The sequence below is a fragment of the Lissotriton helveticus genome, assembly GCF_964261635.1.
Source record: "Lissotriton helveticus chromosome 1_1 unlocalized genomic scaffold, aLisHel1.1 SUPER_1_unloc_10, whole genome shotgun sequence".
Lineage (NCBI taxonomy): Eukaryota > Metazoa > Chordata > Amphibia > Caudata > Salamandridae > Lissotriton > Lissotriton helveticus.
In genome coordinates this window covers 4,824,021-4,851,771 of record NW_027611649.1, presented here as the reverse complement: position 1 = coordinate 4,851,771, position 27,751 = coordinate 4,824,021, and positions in this window count along the sequence as shown.

The window sequence follows — 27,751 nt, the reverse complement described above, 5'->3', positions numbered from 1 at the left end:
CTGGCCTTAGGGTACCCTCAAGCTTCTTTCCACCTACATATGCTATGAGCAGCCGGATCCTTGCTTTTGAGGAAATTGTCACCTCTGCTATAGACCAATCTCTTAAACAACCAAAATTCTCAAGGCTCAATTTACCAAAAACTGAGAAGAAGGCTTTGGTGGATCTATGTAACAACAAGGAGATCATCATAAAGCCTGCGGACAAAGGCGGAGCCATTGTTGTACAAGATCTTCCAGATTACAAGGCAGAAATCCACAGACAACTGTCTGATGGTGTTAGCTACCGCCTTTTACCTAGTGACCCTTCACACGATTTGGCCAGCACTATCCTCAGAATTACCCAGAATGGTTTGGATACTGGTTTTTTGAGCAAACAGGAATTCGATTTCCTGAACCAAAAGTTCCCAAGACTCGCCACAATTTATACCTTACCTAAGGTACACAAGAACCTTAGTAAGCCTCCCGGACGACCGATCGTGTCCGGGTGTGGATCACTTTTAGAGCCCCTGTGCCAATACGTGGATTTTTCCCTAAAACCCATAGCCCTTAACACCAAGGCCTACCTAAGAGACACTACCCAAGTGATTAATCTGATTGATGGAACCCCTTTTAACCCAGAACGCACACTTCTAGTTACATGCGACATCATATCGCTCTATACTAGTATCCCCCAGCAAGATGCTTTGGACGTCATGAGAGTCGCTTTGGATACTCGACCTGGCCCGGTTCAGGTCCCCACTGAATTCATTATCGAACTTCTGGAAATAGCAATGATGCACAATTTCTTTATTTTTCAAGAATGTTTTTATTTGCAGACCCAGGGCGTAGCGATGGGGGCCACCTTCGCTCCCAATTTGGCTATCATTTATATGGATCATTTTGAACACCAGCATATTTTTCCATCCACTAATCCATTCAAGGCCAATCTGCCCCTATGGGTCCGATACATCGACGACGTCCTCTGCATCTGGGAAGGTGATGTTGAACAACTTAAAGTGTTCCACTCCTGGCTCAATTCTAGAAACCCTCACATCCAGTTCACGATGGAATCTAGTAACGACACAATACCCTTTTTAGACATTTCGATCTATGTTGAAATAGACCATCTACAGACAACTCTGTTTAGGAAGCCAACTGAGCGAAACTCCTTATTACAATACCAGAGCCATCACCCACGGGGGCTCAAGGACAACCTCCCAGTTGGTCAATTCTTCCGCATCAGGAGGAATTGTTCCACACGGGCTGATTATTTCAAAGAGTCTGAAATTTTGAGTGAACGCCTCATATCACGGGGGTACCCGACCAGGTTGGTGAAACGAGCCAGAAAACGGGCGTGGTACAACCCCCGAGAATCCCTATTGAACCCAGAAAACTCAGCACGGGCCAGCACCGACCGTGTCATCTGCGTCACTACTTTCTCCACACGCAGTAATGATATAAAGAGGATTATCAACCATAATTGGCCTCTTGTTGCTGATGTCATAAACCAAACAGAGCTGCCTCTCCACTCTTTCAAAAGGGCAAAAAATATAAGGGACATGGTGGTCCATTCATACTTGGAACCATTGTGTCAACCAACCCTTACATCACTCTGGAATTTGCCCCCTATAATTGGTCATTACAGGTGTGGTACGTGCACTGCATGTGAGACGACTATGCAGATAAAAACATTTGCCCACAATGGACGTACATTTCATCTGAAACACCATTCCAACTGTAACTCCACCGGAGTTATCTACATCATCCAGTGCCCATGCAGACAACTATATGTAGGGCAAACGCAACAGAAAATCAAGTCAAGAATATCTTCCCACTGCAGTAGGTTAAGATGCAAAGTGGCAGGTGCACCGCTGGTAGATCATTGGCAAACCGCGGGTCATTTGGTCACGGATTTGCGTTGGTTCGTTATTGAAAAGATCACTCTGGGGAGACGAGGAGGTAACCTCTTAACAATCCTTAACACACGTGAGTCCAAATGGATGTCACTTCTGGACTCCATAAAAAATGGGTTGAATGAGCAGGACAGTAGTCTTGCACAACTGGCAGCATTGGGTTAGAAGTGTAGCCCCCTTATATTATTCTGTAGTCTGAGATAAGAGGCCTTGTTCATTGCTGAGTTTGGACACAACAACCTTGTGGGAAACAATGTCTTTTGAGGATTGTTCTTTAATGTATGTCAATGTTCCATAACTAACTTTGAATTTGGGCAAATGCAATTGGTTTACATCCTCCTGCGAGAGAGATGCAGCAGTGCAGCATAGAAAAGAAACTTTTTAATAAAAGGATTTAAAACTAATTCAAGATATACCGCCATCAGTAGCACCTATGCCTTCCTAATTAACCCATGATAAGCACGCCTCCCAGTTAAATATTCCTCCTTGACATGCGTGGCAAATGCCACCCGCCACTGCCTTTCAGCAGTACGACCTTGGAATTATGGATCTGGATTGTATGGTTTTAGAATTATGGGCCACAATGTAAGGCATACTTTTTCAAACATGTGACGTACTTGAAAAACATCATACATTCAACTTCACATTTTGACTAGTTCCCAATATGCCACATACATGATACTTCACATGGGTATGTAGAACAAGACTAGGAACAAGTTTCTGTTTACATTATGTCTCTATTATATATAGATTGTGAATTATAGCAGAAAGCGTAAATTGTTCTTTCAACATAATTGAAAGTGAAAAAGAAAAACTTACCTGAAGGTTACACTTGATTTGTACCTTGTCCGTAAAAGCCACAAACATCAGAGTTGCCACTATATAGTGTACATGTCCTAGCTACATTCTACAATTTAAATTAAGTCAGTACCTCATACGCTTTAAGAATTATAGTGCACAACATAGTCTGTCGTATATCCTATCCATTTCAATTGGGCGACCAGATGGCCGCAAATTGAAAATCGCGTCGTATGGATTCAGATTGCGTTGTATGTACCTTGTGTGTAAGCCACATGCATTTAAAATGGCACAATGTAGTAGGGTATGCTATAGAATGTTTTGCAGTTGGAAATCAAGCTCTATCTAGTATGGATCATGACTGATGACACAATATACGTGACTCATTTTGCAAAACATGGAGGCAAATTTTCAAAAACATGCATTTAATCAATGAACGATTCTCACCACTTCTAAGCATTGCAGAGGCATGAAAATGACCACAAGGCAGTGACACGATGTTATCTGTATGCTGAACCTGCGAGAGAGATGCAGCAGTGCAGCATAGAAAAGAAACTTTTTAATAAAAGGATTTAAAACTAATTCAAGATATACCGCCATCAGTAGCACCTATGCCTTCCTAATTAACCCATGATAAGCACGCCTCCCAGTTAAATATTCCTCCTTGACATGCGTGGCAAATGCCACCCGCCACTGCCTTTCAGCAGTACGACCTTGGAATTATGGATCTGGATTGTATGGTTTTAGAATTATGGGCCAAAACGTAAGGCATACTTTTTCAAACATGTGACGTACTTGAAAAACATCAAACATTCTACTTCACATTTTGACAAGTTTCAAATATGCCACATACATGATACTTCACATGGGTAAGAAGAACATGAATAGGAACACTGTACTGTTTGACTTATGTCTCTATCATTTATAGATTGTGAATTATAGCCAAAAGCACAAAGTGTTCTTACAACATAATTGAAAGTGAAAAAGAAAAACTTACCTGAAGGTTACACTTGATTTGTACCTTGTCCGTAAAAGCCACAAACATCAGAGTTGCCACTATATAGTTTACATGTCCTAGCTACATTCTGCAATTTAAATTAAGTCAGTACCTCATACGCTTCGAGAATTATAGTGCACAACATAGTCTGTAGTATATCCTATCCATTTCAATTGGGCGACCAGATGGCCGCAAATTGAAAATCACATCGTATGGATTCAGATTGCGTTGTATGTACCTTGTGTGTAAGTCACATGCATTTAAAATGGCACAATGTAGTAGGGTATGCTATAGAATGTGTTGCAGTTGGAAATCAAGCTCTATCTAGTATGGATGATGACTGATGACACAATATACGTGACTCATTTTGCTAAACATGGAGGCAAATTTTCAAAAACATGCATTTAATCAATGAACGATTCTCACCACTTCTAAGCATGGCACAGGCATGAACATGACCACAGGGTAGTGCCATGATGTTAACTGTATGCTGCACTTAGAATTATGGATCCAGATTGTATGGTTTTAGAATTATGGGCGAAAACGTAAGGCATACTATTTCAAACATGTGACGTTATTGAAAAACATCATACATTCAACTTCACATTTTGACTAGTTTCCAATATGCCACATACATGATACTTCACGTGGGTATGTAGAACAAGACTAGGAACAATATGCAGTTTACATTATGTCTCTATATTATATAGGTTGCGAATTATAGCCAAAAGCATAAAGTGTTCTTACAACATATTTGAAAGAGAAAAAGAAAAACCTACCTGAAGGATACACTTGATTTGTACCTTGTCCCTAAAAGCCACAAACATCAGAGTTGCCACTATACAGTGTACATGTCCTAGCTACATTCTGCAATTTAAATTAAGTCAGTACCTCATACGCTTCGAGAATTATAGTGCACAACATAGTCTGTAGTATATCCTATCCATTTCAATTGGGCGACCAGATGGCCGCAAATTGAAAATCGCGTCGTATGGATTCAGATTGCGTTGTATGTACCTTGTGTGTAAGCCACATGCATTTAAAATGGCACAAGGTAGTAGGGTATGCTATAGAATGTATTGCAGTTGGAAATCAAGCTCTATCTAGTATGGATCATGACTGATGACACAATATACGTGACTCATTTTGCAAAACATGGAGGCACATTTTCAAAAACATGCATTTAATCAATGAACGATTCTCACCACTTCTAAGCATGGCAGAGGCATGAAAATGACCACAAGGCAGTGGCATGATATCAGCTGTATTCTGAACATGGAATTATTGATCTGGATTGTATGGTTTTAGAATTATGGGCCAAAACGTAAGGCATACTTTTTCAAACAAGTGACGTAATTGAAAAATATCATACATTCAACTTCACATTTTGACTAGTTCCCAATATGCCACATACATGATACTTCACATGGGTATGTAGAACAAGACTAGGAACAAGTTGCTGTTTACATTATGTCTCTATTATATATAGATTGTGAATTATAGCAGAAAGCGTAAAGTGTTCTTATAACATAATTGAAAGTGAAAAAGAAAAACCTACCTGAAGGTTACATTTGATTTGTACCTTGTCTCTAGAGGCCACAAACATCAGAGTTGCCACTATATAGTGTACATGTCCTAGTTACATTCTGCAATTTAAATTAAGTCAGTACCTCATACGCTTCAAGAATTATAGTGCACAACATAGTCTGTAGTATATCCTATCCATTTCAATTGGGCGACCAGATGGCCGCAAATTGAAAATCGCGTCATATGGATTCAGATTGCGTTGTATGTACCTTGTGTGTAAGCCACATGCATTTAAAATGGCACAATGAAGTAGGGTATGCTATAGAATGTGTTGCAGTTGGAAATCAAGCTCTATCTAGTATGGATCATGACTGATGACACAATATACGTGACTCATTTTGCAAAAAATGGAGGCAAATTTTATAAAACATGCGTTTAATCACTGAATGATTCTCACCACTTCTAAGCATGGCACAGGCATGAAAATGACCACAGGGCAGTGGCATGATGTTAACTGTATGCTGCACTTAGAGTTATGGATCCACATTGTATGGTTTTAGAAATATGGGCCAAAACGTAAGGCATACTTTTTCAAAAATGTGTCCACGGTGCTCAAAATCGGGTACGGTATCAGCATTTTCCCTTGGCTGGAAGCTGAAAAAAAACCTTTATATAATACCAAAGGTATATATATCACATGAAAGCATCAGACCTGACCTTTCTAACAAGTATATTCATATTTTGTGCACTCGAACAGTGTCTCTGATATCCATTCTGAGCTATTTGACAAATTAGCAAATCTTGTCAAAAAAACTTTTTGGGACGGTTTTTGCTAATTTTCAGTATCAACCCTCATGACTGTTTTCAGGTCCCTGTAGCCACCAGGACCCCATTATATAGCTCAGGTGATATAACAAGAGTGTCTAGGGCTCATTTCCAGCCTCCAGGTACATGTTTGACTCCTATTTCTGACATTTTGAGGTGTTTGGTGTCAAACTCATTTTTTCCATTATAGGCCATAGAGCCCAGAGTCACATCACATTTCTAGTTCTGGAGCCAAGGACCCCATAGTGTACCTCAGATGACATTGCAGGAGTGTCTATGACCCATTTCTAGACTCCAGGGGTGACTTTTTGAAGTTTTTGGGTTTAAGGGGGCACAGTCACTTCTTCCACCCAGCCCAAGGTGCTCAAAATCGGGTACGATATCAAGTTTTTCCCTTGGCTGGAAGCTGGAAAAAAAACTTCAGATAATACCAAAGGTACATAGATCACATGAAAACATCAGATCTGAGCTTTCTAACAAGTATATTTAGGTCCTGGGCACTCACAAAATGACTGTGATATCCATTCTGAGCTATTTGGAAAATTAGCAAATCTTGTCAAAAAAATATTTTTTGACGATTTTTGCTAATTTTCAGTATCAACCCTAATGACTGTTTTCAGGTCCCTGTAGCCACCAGGACCCCATTATATAGCTCAGGTGATATAACAAGAGTGTCTAGGGCTCATTTCCAGCCTCCAGGTACATGTTTGACTCCTATTTCTGACATTTTGAGGTGTTTGGTGTCAAACTCATTTTTTCCATTATAGGCCATAGAGCCCAGAGTCACATCACATTTCTAGTTCTGGAGCCAAGGACCCCATGGTGTACCTCAGATGACATTGCAGGAGTTTCTATGACCCATTTCTAGACTCCAGGGGTGACTTTTTGAAGTTTTTAGGTTTAAGGGGGCAAAGTCACTTCTTCCACCCAGCCCAAGGTGCTCAGAATCGGGTACGATATCAGGTTTTTCCCTTGGCTGGAAGCTGGAAAAAAACTTCAGATAATACCAAAGGTACATAGATCACATGAAAACATCGGATCTGAGCTTTCTAACAAGTATATTTAGGTCCTGGGCACTCACAAAGTGACTGTGATATCCATTCTGAGCTATTTGGAAAATTAGCAAATCTTGTCAAAAAAATATTTTTTGACGATTTTTGCTAATTTTCAGTATCAACCCTAATGACTGTTTTCAGGTCCCTGTAGCCACCGTGACCCCATTATATAGCTCAGGTGATATAGCAAGAGTGTCTAGGGCTCATTTCTAGCCTCCAGGTACATGTTTGACTCTTATTTCTGACATTTCGAGATGTTTGGTGTCAAACTCATTTTTTCCATTATAGGTAATAGAGCCCAGAGTCACATCACATTTCTAGTTCTGGAGCTAAGGGCCCCATAGTGTACCTCAGATGACATTGCAGGAGTGTCTATGACCCATTTCTAGACGCCAGGGGTGACTTTTTGAAGTTTTTGGGTTTAAGGGGGCAAAGTCACTTCTTTCACCCAGCCCAAGGTGCTCAAAATCGGGTACGATATCAGGTTTTTCCCTTGGCTGGAAGCTGGAAAAAAAACTTCAGATAATACCAAAGGTACATAGATCACATGAAAACATCAGATCTGAGCTTTCTAACAAGTATATTTAGGTCCTGGGCACTCACAAAGTGACTGTGATATCCATTCTGAGCTATTTGGAAAATTAGCAAATCTTGTCAAAAAAATATTTTTTGACGATTTTTGCTAATTTTCAGTATCAACCCTAATGACTGTTTTCAGGTCCCTGTAGCCACCAGGACCCCATTATATAGCTCAGGTGATATAACAAGAGTGTCTAGGGCTCATTTCCAGCCTCCAGGTACATGTTTGACTCCTATTTCTGACATTTTGAGGTGTTTGGTGTCAAACTCATTTTTTCCATTATAGGCCATAGAGCCCAGAGTCACATCACATTTCTAGTTCTGGAGCCAAGGACCCCATGGTGTACCTCAGATGACATTGCAGGAGTGTCTATGACCCATTTCTAGACTCCAGGGGTGACTTTTTGAAGTTTTTAGGTTTAAGGGGGCAAAGTCACTTCTTCCACCCAGCCCAAGGTGCTCAGAATCGGGTACGATATCAGGTTTTTCCCTTGGCTGGAAGCTGGAAAAAAACTTCAGATAATACCAAAGGTACATAGATCACATGAAAACATCGGATCTGAGCTTTCTAACAAGTATATTTAGGTCCTGAGCACTCACAAAGTGACTGTGATATCCATTCTGAGCTATTTGGAAAATTAGCAAATCTTGTCAAAAAAATATTTTTTGACGATTTTTGCTAATTTTCAGTATCAACCCTAATGACTGTTTTCAGGTCCCTGTAGCCACCGTGACCCCATTATATAGCTCAGGTGATATAGCAAGAGTGTCTAGGTCTCATTTCTAGCCTCCAGGTACATGTTTGACTCTTATTTCTGACATTTCGAGGTGTTTGGTGTCAAACTCATTTTTTCCATTATAGGTAATAGAGCCCAGAGTCACATCACATTTCTAGTTCTGGAGCTAAGGGCCCCATAGTGTACCTCAGATGACATTGCAGGAGTGTCTATGACCCATTTCTAGACTCCAGGGGTGACTTTTTGAAGTTTTTGGGTTTAAGGGGGCACAGTCACTTCTTCCACCCAGCCCAAGGTGCTCAAAATCGGGTACGATATCAGGCTTTTCCCTTGGCTGGAAGCTGGAAAAAAAACTTCAGATAATACCAAAGGTACATAGATCACATGAAAACATCAGATCTGAGCTTTCTAACAAGTATATTTAGGTCCTGGGCACTCACAAAGTGACTGTGATATCCATTCTGAGCTATTTGGAAAATTAGCAAATCTTGTCCCAAAAATATTTTTTGACGATTTTTGCTAATTTTCAGTATCAACCCTAATGACTGTTTTCAGGTCCCTGTAGCCACCAGGACCCCATTATATAGCTCAGGTGATATAACAAGAGTGTCTAGGGCTCATTTCCAGCCTCCAGGTACATGTTCGACTCCTATTTCTGACATTTTGAGGTGTTTGGTGTCAAACTAATTTTTTCCATTATAGGCCATAGAGCCCAGAGTCACATCACATTTCTAGTTCTGGAGCCAAGGACCCCATGGTGTACCTCAGATGACATTGCAGGAGTTTCTATGACCCATTTCTAGACTCCAGGGGTGACTTTTTGAAGTTTTTAGGTTTAAGGGGGCAAAGTCACTTCTTCCACCCAGCCCAAGGTGCTCAGAATCGGGTACGATATCAGGTTTTTCCCTTGGCTGGAAGCTGGAAAAAAACTTCAGATAATACCAAAGGTACATAGATCACATGAAAACATCGGATCTGAGCTTTCTAACAAGTATATTTAGGTCCTGGGCACTCACAAAGTGACTGTGATATCCATTCTGAGCTATTTGGAAAATTAGCAAATCTTGTCAAAAAAATATTTTTTGACGATTTTTGCTAATTTTCAGTATCAACCCTAATGACTGTTTTCAGGTCCCTGTAGCCACCGTGACCCCATTATATAGCTCAGGTGATATAGCAAGAGTGTCTAGGGCTCATTTCTACCCTCCAGGTACATGTTTGACTCTTATTTCTGACATTTCGAGATGTTTGGTGTCAAACTCATTTTTTCCATTATAGGTAATAGAGCCCAGAGTCACATCACATTTCTAGTTCTGGAGCTAAGGGCCCCATAGTGTACCTCAGATGACATTGCAGGAGTGTCTATGACCCATTTCTAGACGCCAGGGGTGACTTTTTGAAGTTTTTGGGTTTAAGGGGGCAAAGTCACTTCTTTCACCCAGCCCAAGGTGCTCAAAATCGGGTACGATATCAGGTTTTTCCCTTGGCTGGAAGCTGGAAAAAAAACTTCAGATAATACCAAAGGTACATAGATCACATGAAAACATCAGATCTGAGCTTTCTAACAAGTATATTTAGGTCCTGGGCACTCACAAAGTGACTGTGATATCCATTCTGAGCTATTTGGAAAATTAGCAAATCTTGTCAAAAAAATATTTTTGGACGATTTTTGCTAATTTTCAGTATCAACCCTAATGACTGTTTTCAGGTCCCTGTAGCCACCAGGACCCCATTATATAGCTCAGGTGATATAACAAGAGTGTCTAGGGCTCATTTCCAGCCTCCAGGTACATGTTTGACTCCTATTTCTGACATTTTGAGGTGTTTGGTGTCAAACTCATTTTTTCCATTATAGGCCATAGAGCCCAGAGTCACATCACATTTCTAGTTCTGGAGCCAAGGACCCCATGGTGTACCTCAGATGACATTGCAGGAGTGTCTATGACCCATTTCTAGACTCCAGGGGTGACTTTTTGAAGTTTTTAGGTTTAAGGGGGCAAAGTCACTTCTTCCACCCAGCCCAAGGTGCTCAGAATCGGGTACGATATCAGGTTTTTCCCTTGGCTGGAAGCTGGAAAAAAACTTCAGATAATACCAAAGGTACATAGATCACATGAAAACATCGGATCTGAGCTTTCTAACAAGTATATTTAGGTCCTGAGCACTCACAAAGTGACTGTGATATCCATTCTGAGCTATTTGGAAAATTAGCAAATCTTGTCAAAAAAATATTTTTTGACGATTTTTGCTAATTTTCAGTATCAACCCTAATGACTGTTTTCAGGTCCCTGTAGCCACCGTGACCCCATTATATAGCTCAGGTGATATAGCAAGAGTGTCTAGGGCTCATTTCTAGCCTCCAGGTACATGTTTGACTCTTATTTCTGACATTTCGAGGTGTTTGGTGTCAAACTCATTTTTTCCATTATAGGTAATAGAGCCCAGAGTCACATCACATTTCTAGTTCTGGAGCTAAGGGCCCCATAGTGTACCTCAGATGACATTGCAGGAGTGTCTATGACCCATTTCTAGACTCCAGGGGTGACTTTTTGAAGTTTTTGGGTTTAAGGGGGCACAGTCACTTCTTCCACCCAGCCCAAGGTGCTCAAAATCGGGTACGATATCAGGCTTTTCCCTTGGCTGGAAGCTGGAAAAAAAACTTCAGATAATACCAAAGGTACATAGATCACATGAAAACATCAGATCTGAGCTTTCTAACAAGTATATTTAGGTCCTGGGCACTCACAAAGTGACTGTGATATCCATTCTGAGCTATTTGGAAAATTAGCAAATCTTGTCCCAAAAATATTTTTTGACGATTTTTGCTAATTTTCAGTATCCACCCTAATGACTGTTTTCAGGTCCCTGTAGCCACCAGGACCCCATTATATAGCTCAGGTGATATAACAAGAGTGTCTAGGGCTCATTTCCAGCCTCCAGGTACATGTTCGACTCCTATTTCTGACATTTTGAGGTGTTTGGTGTCAAACTAATTTTTTCCATTATAGGCCATAGAGCCCAGAGTCACATCACATTTCTAGTTCTGGAGCCAAGGACCCCATGGTGTACCTCAGATGACATTGCAGGAGTTTCTATGACCCATTTCTAGACTCCAGGGGTGACTTTTTGAAGTTTTTAGGTTTAAGGGGGCAAAGTCACTTCTTCCACCCAGCCCAAGGTGCTCAGAATCGGGTACGATATCAGGTTTTTCCCTTGGCTGGAAGCTGGAAAAAAACTTCAGATAATACCAAAGGTACATAGATCACATGAAAACATCGGATCTGAGCTTTCTAACAAGTATATTTAGGTCCTGGGCACTCACAAAGTGACTGTGATATCCATTCTGAGCTATTTGGAAAATTAGCAAATCTTGTCAAAAAAATATTTTTTGACGATTTTTGCTAATTTTCAGTATCAACCCTAATGACTGTTTTCAGGTCCCTGTAGCCACCGTGACCCCATTATATAGCTCAGGTGATATAGCAAGAGTGTCTAGGGCTCATTTCTAGCCTCCAGGTACATGTTTGACTCTTATTTCTGACATTTCGAGGTGTTTGGTGTCAAACTCATTTTTTCCATTATAGGTAATAGAGCCCAGAGTCACATCACATTTCTAGTTCTGGAGCTAAGGGCCCCATAGTGTACCTCAGATGACATTGCAGGAGTGTCTATGACCCATTTCTAGACTCCAGGGGTGACTTTTTGAAGTTTTTGGGTTTAAGGGGGCACAGTCACTTCTTCCACCCAGCCCAAGGTGCTCAAAATCGGGTACGATATCAGGCTTTTCCCTTGGCTGGAAGCTGGAAAAAAAACTTCAGATAATACCAAAGGTACATAGATCACATGAAAACATCAGATCTGAGCTTTCTAACAAGTATATTTAGGTCCTGGGCACTCACAAAGTGACTGTGATATCCATTCTGAGCTATTTGGAAAATTAGCAAATCTTGTCCCAAAAATATTTTTTGACGATTTTTGCTAATTTTCAGTATCAACCCTAATGACTGTTTTCAGGTCCCTGTAGCCACCAGGACCCCATTATATAGCTCAGGTGATATAACAAGAGTGTCTAGGGCTCATTTCCAGCCTCCAGGTACATGTTCGACTCCTATTTCTGACATTTTGAGGTGTTTGGTGTCAAACTAATTTTTTCCATTATAGGCCATAGAGCCCAGAGTCACATCACATTTCTAGTTCTGGAGCCAAGGACCCCATGGTGTACCTCAGATGACATTGCAGGAGTTTCTATGACCCATTTCTAGACTCCAGGGGTGACTTTTTGAAGTTTTTAGGTTTAAGGGGGCAAAGTCACTTCTTCCACCCAGCCCAAGGTGCTCAGAATCGGGTACGATATCAGGTTTTTCCCTTGGCTGGAAGCTGGAAAAAAACTTCAGATAATACCAAAGGTACATAGATCACATGAAAACATCGGATCTGAGCTTTCTAACAAGTATATTTAGGTCCTGGGCACTCACAAAGTGACTGTGATATCCATTCTGAGCTATTTGGAAAATTAGCAAATCTTGTCAAAAAAATATTTTTTGACGATTTTTGCTAATTTTCAGTATCAACCCTAATGACTGTTTTCAGGTCCCTGTAGCCACCGTGACCCCATTATATAGCTCAGGTGATATAGCAAGAGTGTCTAGGGCTCATTTCTACCCTCCAGGTACATGTTTGACTCTTATTTCTGACATTTCGAGATGTTTGGTGTCAAACTCATTTTTTCCATTATAGGTAATAGAGCCCAGAGTCACATCACATTTCTAGTTCTGGAGCTAAGGGCCCCATAGTGTACCTCAGATGACATTGCAGGAGTGTCTATGACCCATTTCTAGACGCCAGGGGTGACTTTTTGAAGTTTTTGGGTTTAAGGGGGCAAAGTCACTTCTTTCACCCAGCCCAAGGTGCTCAAAATCGGGTACGATATCAGGTTTTTCCCTTGGCTGGAAGCTGGAAAAAAAACTTCAGATAATACCAAAGGTACATAGATCACATGAAAACATCAGATCTGAGCTTTCTAACAAGTATATTTAGGTCCTGGGCACTCACAAAGTGACTGTGATATCCATTCTGAGCTATTTGGAAAATTAGCAAATCTTGTCAAAAAAATATTTTTTGACGATTTTTGCTAATTTTCAGTATCAACCCTAATGACTGTTTTCAGGTCCCTGTAGCCACCAGGACCCCATTATATAGCTCAGGTGATATAACAAGAGTGTCTAGGGCTCATTTCCAGCCTCCAGGTACATGTTTGACTCCTATTTCTGACATTTTGAGGTGTTTGGTGTCAAACTCATTTTTTCCATTATAGGCCATAGAGCCCAGAGTCACATCACATTTCTAGTTCTGGAGCCAAGGACCCCATGGTGTACCTCAGATGACATTGCAGGAGTGTCTATGACCCATTTCTAGACTCCAGGGGTGACTTTTTGAAGTTTTTAGGTTTAAGGGGGCAAAGTCACTTCTTCCACCCAGCCCAAGGTGCTCAGAATCGGGTACGATATCAGGTTTTTCCCTTGGCTGGAAGCTGGAAAAAAACTTCAGATAATACCAAAGGTACATAGATCACATGAAAACATCGGATCTGAGCTTTCTAACAAGTATATTTAGGTCCTGAGCACTCACAAAGTGACTGTGATATCCATTCTGAGCTATTTGGAAAATTAGCAAATCTTGTCAAAAAAATATTTTTTGACGATTTTTGCTAATTTTCAGTATCAACCCTAATGACTGTTTTCAGGTCCCTGTAGCCACCGTGACCCCATTATATAGCTCAGGTGATATAGCAAGAGTGTCTAGGGCTCATTTCTACCCTCCAGGTACATGTTTGACTCTTATTTCTGACATTTCGAGGTGTTTGGTGTCAAACTCATTTTTTCCATTATAGGTAATAGAGCCCAGAGTCACATCACATTTCTAGTTCTGGAGCTAAGGGCCCCATAGTGTACCTCAGATGACATTGCAGGAGTGTCTATGACCCATTTCTAGACTCCAGGGGTGACTTTTTGAAGTTTTTGGGTTTAAGGGGGCACAGTCACTTCTTCCACCCAGCCCAAGGTGCTCAAAATCGGGTACGATATCAGGCTTTTCCCTTGGCTGGAAGCTGGAAAAAAAACTTCAGATAATACCAAAGGTACATAGATCACATGAAAACATCAGATCTGAGCTTTCTAACAAGTATATTTAGGTCCTGGGCACTCACAAAGTGACTGTGATATCCATTCTGAGCTATTTGGAAAATTAGCAAATCTTGTCCCAAAAATATTTTTTGACGATTTTTGCTAATTTTCAGTATCAACCCTAATGACTGTTTTCAGGTCCCTGTAGCCACCAGGACCCCATTATATAGCTCAGGTGATATAACAAGAGTGTCTAGGGCTCATTTCCAGCCTCCAGGTACATGTTTGACTCCTATTTCTGACATTTTGAGGTGTTTGGTGTCAAACTCATTTTTTCCATTATAGGCCATAGAGCCCAGAGTCACATCACATTTCTAGTTCTGGAGCCAAGGACCCCATGGTGTACCTCAGATGACATTGCAGGAGTGTCTATGACCCATTTCTAGACTCCAGGGGTGACTTTTTGAAGTTTTTAGGTTTAAGGGGGCAAAGTCACTTCTTCCACCCAGCCCAAGGTGCTCAGAATCGGGTACGATATCAGGTTTTTCCCTTGGCTGGAAGCTGGAAAAAAACTTCAGATAATACCAAAGGTACATAGATCACATGAAAACATCGGATCTGAGCTTTCTAACAAGTATATTTAGGTCCTGGGCACTCACAAAGTGACTGTGATATCCATTCTGAGCTATTTGGAAAATTAGCAAATCTTGTCAAAAAAATATTTTTGACGATTTTTGCTAATTTTCAGTATCAACCCTAATGACTGTTTTCAGGTCCCTGTAGCCACCGTGACCCCATTATATAGCCCAGGTGATATAGCAAGAGTGTCTAGGGCTCATTTCTACCCTCCAGGTACATGTTTGACTCTTATTTCTGACATTTCGAGGTGTTTGGTGTCAAACTCATTTTTTCCATTATAGGTAATAGAGCCCAGAGTCACATCACATTTCTAGTTCTTGAGCTAAGGGCCCCATAGTGTACCTCAGATGACATTGCAGGAGTGTCTATGACCCATTTCTAGACTCCAGGGGTGACTTTTTGAAGTTTTTGGGTTTAAGGGGGCAAAGTCACTTCTTCCACCCAGCCCAAGGTGCTCAAAATCGGGTACGATATCAGGTTTTTCCCTTGGCTGGAAGCTGGAAAAAAAACTTCAAATAATACCAAAGTTAGACAGATCAAATGAAAGCATCAGATCTGACCTTTCTAAAAAGTACATTTATATCTCGAACACTCAAACGGTGTCTCTGATATCCAGTCTGAGCTATTTCACAAATTAGCAAATCTTGTCAAAAAAAGTTTTTTTGACGATTTTTGCTAATTTTCGGTATCAACTCTCATGACAGTTTGTGGGTCCTTGTGGACATTAGGAACCCAAATTATACCTCAGGTGATATATCAGCAATGTATGAGACCCAATTCAAGCATCCATCCACCTGTTGTAGTGATATTTGTCACATTTTAGCTGTTCAGGGTACAGAGTCACTTCTTCTACAGAAAGCTATGGTGCTTCATGTGCTCCAAGAGGTCAAAAAAATATATAACACAAAATCATTTAAAAAGTGTACAGGTGCAACTGCAGTGTTTGGAATGCTATAAATGTGCAATTGTAGTGTCCTCTGCACCTCCAAAATGAATTTCTACCACCTTTGAAGTGTACCTGAAGCAAAAAATGGCTTTGTCTCAAGATGCATCAAAGTGTGAAAAAATGCAAAAAAATTGATTAAAATAAAAATAATTTAGTGTTACAGTGGCTTACTTGCATTATAAACACACAATGAATGAAACAGCGTCAAAGAATAAAAATAAAGTTGAAAATTTGCATTTTCAGTTTCAGGGGGACATGGTCACTTCTGTGTCCGAGGTCGTGGAACTCTGAGCTGGGTAAAAGTTTAGCTTGAGTGCCCTCCCCATGGAGGTCAAAAATTTTAATACATCAAAATCATTTAAAAACTATATAGGTGTAATTGCAGTGTCCTGAATGCTATATGACTGCATTTGAAGTGTTCTGTGTCCCTCCAAAATGAATTTATAACACTTTTGAAGTCTGCTGAAGCAAAAAATGACTGAGTCCAAAAACATCATAAAGTGTTACAAAACGGTCAAAATTGGGTTAAAATGAAAAAAACAAAGTGCTACAGTGGCCCAATAGCATGCTTAACCTATAATGAATGATATCGAATGAATAGTTTTACAAAAACATTAAAAATTGTTATTTTAAATTTCAGGGGGACAAGGTCACGGAAGTCATGGAACTCCAAGCGGGGTAAAATTTCTGCTTTCCCCCTTATGGAGGTCAAACATTTTATTGCATCAAAATTATTTATAAACTATGTAGGTGTAATTGTAGTGTCCTGAATACTGTATAACTGTATTTGCAGTGTTCTGTGCCCCTCCAAAATGAATTTATAACACTTTTGAAGTCCCCTGAAGCAAAAAATGACAGAGTCCAAAAACATAAATTGTGCATCAAAGTGTTCAAAAATGGATTGAAATGAAAACAAATGAGTGTTAAAGTGGCCTAAGAGCATTATAAACACACAATGAATGAAACAGAATGAATAGCTTTACAAATAAACATGAAAAATTAGCATTTTAAATTTCAGGGGGACAAGGTCACTTTTGTGTCCGAGGTCATGGAACTCCGAGTGGTGTAAAATTTCAACTTGCCTCCCCATGGAGGTTTAACATTTTTAATACTTCAAAATCATTTAAAAACTATATAGGTGTGATTGCAGTGTCCTGAATAGTTCCCAAATGTATTTTCAGCACTTTTGAACCATCCCTCATCACAATTTTCATCAATTTCCCAAAACATCACCAGCGCTTCAAAGTGACATAAAACGGTCAAAAATGGTGGAAAATGAAAAAAACAGCAAGGATTATGTGCCTAATAACATGCTAAACATAATGTATATCTCCATTAATTTTTAAATCAATTTAACCTTTTCATGCATCACTAGTGATGCACACTAAACCTGATATGCAGCACTGGTGATGCATTTGCATCACTAGTGATGCAAATGCATCACTGGTGAGACAAGAGTCAAGCTGGTAGCCTGAACTTTGACCAATCCGAGAAAAAAAGGTGTTTTTTTCCCTGGGCCCCTCCCCCAAACGAAAACACATTGACCTGAAGCCTAAGTGTATTCTGAGTCATAAAAAGTTTATTAGATGAAAAAATATTGTACGGGCACTTTTTTGCACAAAAAGTCACTTTTTGGCACTTTTTTGAGAGAAATAAAATAGTTCGCAGATTTTTTTTAAATCGACCGAATTAAAAAAAAAATGCTCTTGTTGGATGGCTTTGGACATAAGGCCGCATAAACAAAAGGAATTTTTCAAATATCTGTTTTTCTCACTTTTTTATTGCTGTTTGAAATTTCTGACTTGACTTTTTGCATCATTGGTGATGCATGTGTTTAACATTGAGCTTTGGAAAAATGAAAAAAAATAGACTTTGGGGATTGTTTACTAGGGCAAGTGATACATCAAATTAAGACTCATATTAAACTGAACCTCAAGCTGAAAAAAAAAACAAAATAGCATTTACGATCACTTTTTATAAGCGACTTTAACAATTGTTTTTTTAGCTATATTAAAAAACAAGGTAACGCCGTAAATTTTAGAAAAGAGATTTTTTCAAAGTAAAACATAGGTGTGACCTGCCTTCACATTAGGCTTCATAAACAATAGAAAAAACATCTCTATGTGTTATATTCACTTTTTAATAACACATTTTCGTTTTAGGCACAAGCAAAAAGCAGCATTGGTGATGCATGTGTTTTTCAATGGGGTTTTTTAAAGTCTACCAAAATACGGTTTACCAATACATTTTCATTATTTTCTCTTTGGTATCTCATAATGCACATGTTAATAAACAGGTTCATGCATTATTAGCTAAATAGCATAAAAACACACTGAATTATTAACAATAATCTTTGAGATTTGGGTGACCAGATGGCCGGAAATCGAAAATCGCCTCGTTTGGATTCAACTTCCATTTCGTGCACTTTCTATATGGGCCACATGCATAAGAATTAGTACAATAATGCATACGAATCTCAGCTAGAATCTGCAATAGAAATTAAGTCTTTAACTTATATGCTTCAAGAATTATAGGGCACATTCTGCTATGTATTATATCCTATCTATTTCAATGGGACGACAGATGGCCGGAAATTGAAAATCGCCTCGAAAGGATTCAACGTACATCTTGTGTATCTTCTGTGTAGGCCACATGCATTTAAATTGGTACACTGTAGTAGGCTATGCTATAGAATGTGTTGCAGTTGGAAATCAAGCTCTATCTAGTATTGATCATGACTGATGACACAATATACGTGACACATTTTGCAAAAACTGGAGGCAAATTTTTAAAAACATGCACTTAATCACTGAACAGTTCTCAATACTTCCCAGCATGGCAGAGGCATGACAATGACCACAAGGCAGTGACATGATGTTAGCTGTATGCTGAACTTGGAATTATGGATCTGGATTGTATGGGTTTAGAATTATGGGCCAAAATGTAAGGCATACTTTTGCAAACATGTGACGTACTTGAAAAACATCATACATTCTACTTCACATTTTGACAAGTTTCAAATATGCCACATACATTATACTTCACATGGGTAAGTAGAAGATAAGTAAGAACAATTTACGGTTTGAATTATGTCTCTATCATTTATAGATTGTGAATTATAGCCAAAAGCATAAAGTGTTCTTACAACATAATTGAAAGTGAAAAAGAAAAACTTACCTGAAGGTTACACTTGATTTGTACCTTGTCCGTAAAAGCCACAAACATCAGAGTTGCCACTATATAGTGTACATGTCCTAGCAACATTCTGCAGTTTAAATTAAGTCAGTACCTCATACGCTTCGAGAATTATAGTGCACAACATAGTCTGTAGTATATCCTATCCATTTCAATTGGGCGACCAGATGGCCGCAAATTGAAAATCGCGTCGTATGGATTCAGATTGCATTGTATGTACCTTGTGTGTAAGCCACATGCATTTAAAATGGCACAATGTAGTAGGGTATGCTATAGAATGTGTTGCAGTTGGAAATCAGGCTCTATCTAGTATGGATCATGACTGATGACACAATATACGTGACTCATTTTGCAAAACATGGAGGCAAATTTTCAAAAACATGCATTTAATCAATGAACGATTCCCACCAATTCTAAGCATGGCCGAGGCATGAGAATGACCACAAGGCAGTGACATGATGTTAGCTGTATGTTGAACTTGGAATTATGGATCTGGATTGTATGGTTTTAGAATTATGGGCCAAAATGTAAGGCATACTTTTTCAAACATGTGACGTGCTTGAAAAACATCATACATTCAACTTCACATTTTGACTAGTTCCCAATATGCCACATACATGATACTTCACATGGGTATGTAGAACAAGACTAGGTATAAGTTGCTGTTTACATTATGTCTCTATTATATATAGATTGTGAATTATAGCAGAAAGCGTAAAGTGTTCTTACAAGATAATTGAAAGTGAAAAAGAAAAACTTACCTGAAGGTTACACTTGATTTGTACCTTGTCCGTAAAAGCCACAAACATCAGAGTTGCCACTATATAGTGTACATATCCTAGCTACATTCTGCAATTTAAATTAAGTCAGTACCTCATACGCTTCAAGAATTATAGTGCACAACATAGTCTGTCGTATATCCTATCCATTTCAATTGGGCGACCAGATGGTCGCAAATTGAAAATCGCGTCGTATGGATTCAGATTGCGTTGTATGTACCTTGTGTGTAAGCCACATGCATTTAAAATGGCACAATGTAGTAGGGTATGCTATAGAATGTTTTGCAGTTGGAAATCAAGCTCTATCTAGTATGGATCATGACTGATGACACAATATAGGTGACTCATTTTGCAAAACATGGAGGCAAATTTTCAAAAACATGCATTTAATCAATGAACAATTCTTACCACTTCTAAGCATTGCAGAGGCATGAAAATGACCACAAGGCAGTGACATGATGTTATCTGTATGCTGACCTTGGAATTATGGATCTGGATTGTATGGTTTTAGAATTATGGGCCACAATGTAAGGCATACTTTTTCAAACATGTGACGTACTTGAAAAACATCATACATTCAACTTCACATTTTGACTAGTTCCCAATATGCCACATACATGATACTTCACATGGGTATGTAGAACAAGACTAGGAACTAGTTTCTGTTTACATTATGTCTCTATTATATATAGATTGTGAATTATAGCAGAAAGCGTAAATTGTTCTTTCAACATCATTGAAAGTGAAAAAGAAAAACTTACCTGAAGGTTACACTTGATTTGTACCTTGTCCGTAAAAGCCACAAACATCAGAGTTGCCACTATATAGTGTACATGTCCTAGCTGCATTCTGCAATTTAAATTAAGTCAGTACCTCATACGCTTCAAGAATTATAGTGCACAACATAGTCTGTCGTATATCCTATCCATTTCAATTGGGCGACCAGATGGCCGCAAATTGAAAATCGCGTCGTATGGATTCAGATTGCGTTGTATGTACCTTGTGTGTAAGCCACATGCATTTAAAATGGCACAATGTAGTAGGGTATGCTATAGAATGTTTTGCAGTTGGAAATCAAGCTCTATCTAGTATGGATCATGACTGATGACACAATATACGTGACTCATTTTGCAAAACATGGAGGCAAATTTTCAAAAACATGCATTTAATCAATGAACGATTCTCACCACTTCTAAGCATTGCAGAGGCATGAAAATGACCACAAGGCAGTGACATGATGTTATCTGTATGCTGAACTTGAAATTATGGATCTGGATTGTATGGTTTTAGAATTATGGGCCAAAACGTAAGGCATACTTTTTCAAACATGTGACGTACTTGAAAAACATCAAACATTCTACTTCACATTTTGACAAGTTTCAAATATGCCACATACATGATACTTCACATGGGTAAGAAGAACATGAATAGGAACACTGTACTGTTTGACTTATGTCTCTATCATTTATAGATTGTGAATTATAGCCAAAAGCACAAAGTGTTCTTACAACATAATTGAAAGTGAAAAAGAAAAACTTACCTGAAGGTTACACTTGATTTGTACCTTGTCCGTAAAAGCCACAAACATCAGAGTTGCCACTATATAGTTTACATGTCCTAGCTACATTCTGCAATTTAAATTAAGTCAGTACCTCATACGCTTCGAGAATTATAGTGCACAACATAGTCTGTAGTATATCCTATCCATTTCAATTGGGCGACCAGATGGCCGCAAATTGAAAATCACATCGTATGGATTCAGATTGCGTTGTATGTACCTTGTGTGTAAGCCACATGCATTTAAAATGGCACAATGTAGTAGGGTATGCTATAGAATGTGTTGCAGTTGGAAATCAAGCTCTATCTAGTATGGATGATGACTGATGACACAATATACGTGACTCATTTTGCTAAACATGGAGGCAAATTTTCAAAAACATGCATTTAATCAATGAACGATTCTCACCACTTCTAAGCATGGCACAGGCATGAACATGACCACAGGGTAGTGCCATGATGTTAACTGTATGCTGCACTTAGAATTATGGATCCAGATTGTATGGTTTTAGAATTATGGGCGAAAACGTAAGGCATACTATTTCAAACATGTGACGTTATTGAAAAACATCATACATTCAACTTCACATTTTGACTAGTTTCCAATATGCCACATACATGATACTTCACGTGGGTATGTAGAACAAGACTAGGAACAATATGCAGTTTACATTATGTCTCTATATTATATAGGTTGCGAATTATAGCCAAAAGCATAAAGTGTTCTTACAACATATTTGAAAGAGAAAAAGAAAAACCTACCTGAAGGATACACTTGATTTGTACCTTGTCCCTAAGAGCCACAAACATCAGAGTTGCCACTATACAGTGTACATGTCCTAGCTACATTCTGCAATTTAAATTAAGTCAGTACCTCATACGCTTCGAGAATTATAGTGCACAACATAGTCTGTAGTATATCCTATCCATTTCAATTGGGCGACCAGATGGCCGCAAATTGAAAATCGCGTCGTATGGATTCAGATTGCGTTGTATGTACCTTGTGTGTAAGCCACATGCATTTAAAATGGCACAAGGTAGTAGGGTATGCTATAGAATGTATTGCAGTTGGAAATCAAGCTCTATCTAGTATGGATCATGACTGATGACACAATATACGTGACTCATTTTGCAAAACATGGAGGCACATTTTCAAAAACATGCATTTAATCAATGAACGATTCTCACCACTTCTAAGCATGGCAGAGGCATGAAAATGACCACAAGGCAGTGGCATGATATCAGCTGTATTCTGAACATGGAATTATTGATCTGGATTGTATGGTTTTAGAATTATGGGCCAAAACGTAAGGCATACTTTTTCAAACAAGTGACGTAATTGAAAAATATCATACATTCAACTTCACATTTTGACTAGTTCCCAATATGCCACATACATGATACGTCACATGGGTATGTAGGACAAGACTAGGAACAAGTTGCTGTTTACATTATGTCTCTATTATATATAGATTGTGAATTATAGCAGAAAGCGTAAAGTGTTCTTATAACATAATTGAAAGTGAAAAAGAAAAACCTACCTGAAGGTTACATTTGATTTGTACCTTGTCTCTAGAGGCCACAAACATCAGAGTTGCCACTATATAGTGTACATGTCCTAGTTACATTCTGCAATTTAAATTAAGTCAGTACCTCATACGCTTCAAGAATTATAGTGCACAACATAGTCTGTAGTATATCCTATCCATTTCAATTGGGCGACCAGATGGCCGCAAATTGAAAATCGCGTCATATGGATTCAGATTGCGTTGTATGTACCTTGTGAGTAAGCCACATGCATTTAAAATGGCACAATGAAGTAGGGTATGCTATAGAATGTGTTGCAGTTGGAAATCAAGCTCTATCTAGTATGGATCATGACTGATGACACAATATACGTGACTCATTTTGCAAAAAATGGAGGCAAATTTTATAAAACATGCGTTTAATCACTGAATGATTCTCACCACTTCTAAGCATGGCACAGGCATGAAAATGACCACAGGGCAGTGGCATGATGTTAACTGTATGCTGCACTTAGAGTTATGGATCCACATTGTATGGTTTTAGAAATATGGGCCAAAACGTAAGGCATACTTTTTCAAAAATGTGTCCACGGTGCTCAAAATCGGGTACGGTATCAGCATTTTCCCTTGGCTGGAAGTTGAAAAAAAAACTTTATATAATACCAAAGGTATATATATCACATGAAAGCATCAGACCTGACCTTTCTAACAAGTATATTCATATTTTGTGCACTCGAACAGTGTCTCTGATATCCATTCTGAGCTATTTGACAAATTAGCAAATCTTGTCAAAAAAACTTTTTGGGACGGTTTTTGCTAATTTTCAGTATCAACCCTCATGACTGTTTTCAGGTCCCTGTAGCCACCAGGACCCCATTATATAGCTCAGGTGATATAACAAGAGTGTCTAGGGCTCATTTCCAGCCTCCAGGTACATGTTTGACTCCTATTTCTGACATTTTGAGGTGTTTGGTGTCAAACTCATTTTTTCCATTATAGGCCATAGAGCCCAGAGTCACATCACATTTCTAGTTCTGGAGCCAAGGACCCCATAGTGTACCTCAGATGACATTGCAGGAGTGTCTATGACCCATTTCTAGACTCCAGGGGTGACTTTTTGAAGTTTTTAGGTTTAAGGGGGCAAAGTCACTTCTTCCACCCAGCCCAAGGTGCTCAGAATCGGGTACGATATCAGGTTTTTCCCTTGGCTGGAAGCTGGAAAAAAACTTCAGATAATACCAAAGGTACATAGATCACATGAAAACATCGGATCTGAGCTTTCTAACAAGTATATTTAGGTCCTGGGCACTCACAAAGTGACTGTGATATCCATTCTGAGCTATTTGGAAAATTAGCAAATCTTGTCCAAAAAATATTTTTTGACGATTTTTGCTAATTTTCAGTATCAACCCTAATAACTGTTTTCAGGTACCTGTAGCCACCAGGACCCCATTATATAGCTCAGGTGATATAGCAAGAGTGTCTAGGGCTCATTTCTAGCCTCCAGGTACATGTTTGACTCTTATTTCTGACATTTCGAAGTGTTTGGTGTCAAACTCATTTTTTCCATTATAGGTAATAGAGCCCAGAGTCACATCACATTTCTAGTTCTGGAGCCAAGGACCCCATAGTGTACCTCAGATGACATTGCAGGCGTGTCTATAACCCATTTCTAGACTCCAGGGGTGACTTTTTGAAGTTTTTGCGTTTAAGGCGGCAAAGTCACTTCTTCCACCCAGCCCAAGGTGCTCAAAATCGGGTACGATATCAGGTTTTTCCCTTGGCTGGAAGCTGGAAAAAAAACTTCAGATAATACCAAAGGTACATAGATCACATGAAAACATCAGATCTGAGCTTTCTAACAAGTATATTTAGGTCCTGGGCACTCACAAAGTGACTGTGATATCCATTCTGAGCTATTTGGAAAATTAGCAAATCTTGTCAAAAAAATATTTTTTGACGATTTTTGCTAATTTTCAGTATCAACCCTAATGACTGTTTTCAGGTCCCTGTAGCCATCAGGACCCCATTATATAGCTCAGGTGATATAACAAGAGTGTCTAGGGCTCATTTCCAGCCTCCAGATACATGTTTGACTCCTATTTCTGACATTTTGAGGTGTTTGGTGTCAAACTCATTTTTTCCATTATAGGCCATAGAGCCCAGAGTCACATCACATTTCTAGTTCTGGAGCCAAGGACCCCATGGTGTACCTCAGATGACATTGCAGGAGTGTCTATGACCCATTTCTAGACTCCAGGGGTGACTTTTTGAAGTTTTTAGGTTTAAGGGGGCAAAGTCACTTCTTCCACCCAGCCCAAGGTGCTCAGAATCGGGTACGATATCAGGTTTTTCCCTTGGCTGGAAGCTGGAAAAAAACTTCAGATAATACCAAAGGTACATAGATCACATGAAAACATCGGATCTGAGCTTTCTAACAAGTATATTTAGGTCCTGGGCACTCACAAAGTGACTGTGATATCCATTCTGAGCTATTTGGAAAATTAGCAAATCTTGTCAAAAAAATATTTTTTGACGACTTTTGCTAATTTTCAGTATCAACCCTAATGACTGTTTTCAGGTCCCTGTAGCCACCGTGACCCCATTATATAGCTCAGGTGATATAGCAAGAGTGTCTAGGGCTCATTTCTAGCCTCCAGGTACATGTTTGACTCTTATTTCTGACATTTCGAGGTGTTTGGTGTCAAACTCATTTTTTCCATTATAGGTAATAGAGCCCAGAGTCACATCACATTTCTAGTTCTGGAGCTTAGGGCCCCATAGTGTACCTCAGATGACATTGCAGGAGTGTCTATGACCCATTTCTAGACTCCAGGGGTGACTTTTTGAAGTTTTTGGGTTTAAGGGGGCACAGTCACTTCTTCCACCCAGCCCAAGGTGCTCAAAATCGGGTACGATATCAGGTTTTTCCCTTGGCTGGAAGCTGGAAAAAAACTTCAGATAATACCAAAGGTACATAGATCACATGAAAACATTGGATCTGAGCTTTCTAACAAGTATATTTAGGTCCTGGGCACTCACAAAGTGACTGTGATATCCATTCTGAGCTATTTGGAAAATTAGCAAATCTTGTCAAAAAAAATTTTTTTGACGATTTTTGCTAATTTTCAGTATCAACCCTAATGACTGTTTTCAGGTCCCTGTAGCCACCGTGACCCCATTATATAGCTCAGGTGATATAGCAAGAGTGTCTAGGGCTCATTTCTACCCTCCAGGTACATGTTTGACTCTTATTTCTGACATTTCGAGATGTTTGGTGTCAAACTCATTTTTTCCATTATAGGTAATAGAGCCCAGAGTCACATCACATTTCTAGTTCTGGAGCTAAGGGCCCCATAGTGTACCTCAGATGACATTGCAGGAGTGTCTATGACCCATTTCTAGACGCCAGGGGTGACTTTTTGAAGTTTTTGGGTTTAAGGGGGCAAAGTCACTTCTTCCACCCAGCCCAAGGTGCTCAAAATCGTGTACGATATCAGGTTTTTCCCTTGGCTGGAAGCTGGAAAAAAAACTTCAGATAATACCAAAGGTACATAGATCACATGAAAACATCAGATCTGAGATTTCTAACAAGTATATTTAGGTCCTGGGCACTCACAAAGTGACTGTGATATCCATTCTGAGCTATTTGGAAAATTAGCAAATCTTGTCAAAAAAATATTTTTTGCCGATTTTTGCTAATTTTCAGTATCAACCCTAATGACTGTTTTCAGGTCCCTGTAGCCACCAGGACCCCATTATATAGCTCAGGTGATATAACAAGAGTGTCTAGGGCTCATTTCCAGCCTCCAGGTACATGTTTGACTCCTATTTCTGACATTTTGATGTGTTTGGTGTCAAACTCATTTTTTCCATTATAGGCCATAGAGCCCAGAGTCACATCACATTTCTAGTTCTGGAGCCAAGGACCCCATGGTGTACCTCAGATGACATTGCAGGAGTGTCTATGACCCATTTCTAGACTCCAGGGGTGACTTTTTGAAGTTTTTAGGTTTAAGGGGGCAAAGTCACTTCTTCCACCCAGCCCAAGGTGCTCAGAATCGGGTACGATATCAGGTTTTTCCCTTGGCTGGAAGCTGGAAAAAAACTTCAGATAATACCAAAGGTACATAGATCACATGAAAACATCGGATCTGAGCTTTCTAACAAGTATATTTAGGTCCTGGGCACTCACAAAGTGACTGTGATATCCATTCTGAGCTATTTGGAAAATTAGCAAATCTTGTCAAAAAAATATTTTTTGACGACTTTTGCTAATTTTCAGTATCAACCCTAATGACTATTTTCAGGTCCCTGTAGCCACCGTGACCCCATTATATAGCTCAGGTGATATAGCAAGAGTGTCTAGGGCTCATTTCTAGCCTCCAGGTACATGTTTGACTCTTATTTCTGACATTTCGAGGTGTTTGGTGTCAAACTCATTTTTTCCATTATAGGTAATAGAGCCCAGAGTCACATCACATTTCTAGTTCTGGAGCTTAGGGCCCCATAGTGTACCTCAGATGACATTGCAGGAGTGTCTATGACCCATTTCTAGACTCCAGGGGTTACTTTTT